The 2,304-nt window shown below is 39.9% G+C and overlaps 1 protein-coding gene across 1 annotated transcript in view; it reads left to right on the top strand.

Annotated features, from left to right (window-relative positions):
* PIWIL4 (piwi like RNA-mediated gene silencing 4) overlaps positions 1 to 2,304 on the top strand; it is a 42,265-nt gene that overhangs the window by 17,091 nt on the left and 22,870 nt on the right. The gene's annotated exons all lie outside the window — the stretch shown is intronic.

Below are 2,304 nucleotides of genomic sequence, written 5' to 3'. Positions count from 1 at the left end.
GTAGTATAAGCATTGAACGAGATAACAGTGCACGCAGAGCATTTAGCCCTGTACCTGCACATTGTGGACACGGGGTAAACGGTGGAGACCCTGCCCTTCTTTTCCTAGCATCCCCTTCTTCATTTCTGGCATCATACATTGTGGCCCCATGTCAGTTTTAGCCTCATCTCCCACAACATCCCCACTACGCACCCCTATGCTGCCATCACCCCAGTCTACTTGTCATTAAATGTTCCTCAGCCTCTGCTCGTGTTCACTAGATATCTTCATAAAGCCAGACTGTACCTTTCCCCTTCACTGCCAGGTAAAATCCTAGCTTCAAGGTCAAATGTCATCTCATTTGAAAAGTCCTCTTTGACTTTGCTTCCTGTCACAGTCACAGAAGAGCTAGATATTCTCTTCTCTAAGCATTTGGACCACACATCACGCTGCTTCTAGAACACGACTTCCTTGTAGAATGGGTATGGCATTTGGTTAATCCTTGATACATAGTGCCTAGCAAAGCATCTTGTGCATAAAATGTGCTCCATGATTTGTTCATTAAACACAAAGTTTGCTAAATATTTGTCTTTCTTTTCTATGTGGTTAAATTTGTTCTTCTTTGAACAGATGTATTTTAGGACCTGTGACATTCTGAAAAGGGAATTATGGTAAAAATCTCACTCACTTTCTTTGTAATGAGTCGTGTCACCGCATTTATATTGTAATTAGAGAGAAAAAGAAACGAAATTGTGCCAATTTCTAGAATGTCCTTCTTTCTGTCCAGGAAAAGAACACTAAATTATTATGTAGTCAACTTTCAAAGTAGAAGACATATTGATATTGACCTTAATGTTTCTTTTTATCTTATCATGAAAGATATTTTCAAACTCTAATAAAATTATGGCAAGGGAGAGGGTAAGGTTCACCTTATACACAGCTTAGAGGGTGGAATTCCTGGCCATGCTCTAGGTAAATAGAATATCTTCTTCCTGGAACATGCTTCAGCTTTGCTCGAGCTGTTACCCGGAACTCTTTATTCCCCTACATTTTCTTCAAGGTGCTCTCTGGACTCTGCGTCTTTCATGAAGCCTTCCCTGATGTACCAGCCATTCATTGTTTCACTACCACTGCCATTTCTCACTCCCGCCCAGGGACCCAGTACTGAGTGGTATAATAAGCAAAAGTTCCCAAGTCTTATGGTATAAGTCCGGGATGTGCTAATGTCCAGGAATGGGGTCTTGGAGATAGAAATTAAATTAAATATTTAATTTCTCAGGGTGTTCCTCATTTGTGAGGGGGATGATGATAATATCTGTCTCAGATGTTTGTTGTTAAGATTAAATGAGAAAATGAGAAATGAGAAAATGAGGCAGAGACTGCGGCCTCTTTTATCTTTGTATCCACTCCAGTTCCTGGAATGTAGTAGGCACAAGACATGTACTAAATTAATGAAGTCATGTATAAAAACTCTCTTTCTATAAACTCTCTTTCTACAAACTTCTCCAAGCTTCTTAGCCATAACATAAGCTGCAATCACCATTTTAAATTGCGATTTTCTGAATTGTTTTTATTTTAATGACTGAGTCCTAATTGAAATGGAGAAACTCTCACTTGTTACTTAATTATGATTATTGATGTCAGCATCACATAGTGCCTGGGCCTTTTGTAATTTATAATTCCAGTTGTTCTGTCATTAGAATTGAGTAAATTATACTGGAAATGAATGTTAATTGAGACCTTTGCCATTGGAAGAGAAGTGAACTTTTGGCGAGGTGAGAATGTTGAAATTCAAGTGTAGGAGGGTAATGGGGATGAGGTAAGAGCCCATTTAAAACCAGACACGATGCTAGCTGTTTATGTGGGATACTTCTGAGCTGCCGGCCTCCTCATTTCATCAATGAGGAAAGGTAAGTAACTTCTCCAGTGTCTCAGTCCAATTAAGTGGAAGAGCCAGTGATCAGATTCACATATGTCAGACTTCACAGCTGCGTGCAATCCTGAAAGTTAAGGACAGTCATGCTCTTATGGGAAATCCGAGGTTGGCTCAATATAACCCTTGCCTTCAACTTTCGTATAGATATTTTTAAATGAATGCAGATGCTCAGAGCCAGTTAGTTATGCACAGGACAGTTTGCCTCAGTCATCAGTAGTGGAAATGCTGGCATTGGGTCAGCTCCGTGGGGTCATTGCGCTGTGTGTGGAGCCAACTGGAGGTGGTTCCGACTCCAGATGAAACCCAGAAGAAAACAGAGAAATGATTAAAAACAAAGCAAAATGACATTGCACTATAAAAGATAATTAAAATCATAAAACTGGCCCTCA

The sequence above is a fragment of the Pteropus vampyrus genome, unplaced genomic scaffold, assembly GCF_000151845.1.
Source record: "Pteropus vampyrus isolate Shadow unplaced genomic scaffold, Pvam_2.0 Scaffold254, whole genome shotgun sequence".
NCBI lineage: Eukaryota > Metazoa > Chordata > Mammalia > Chiroptera > Pteropodidae > Pteropus > Pteropus vampyrus.
The sequence above is the reverse complement of the archived record's forward strand: the minus strand, read 5'-3'. Positions and strand labels throughout refer to the sequence as shown.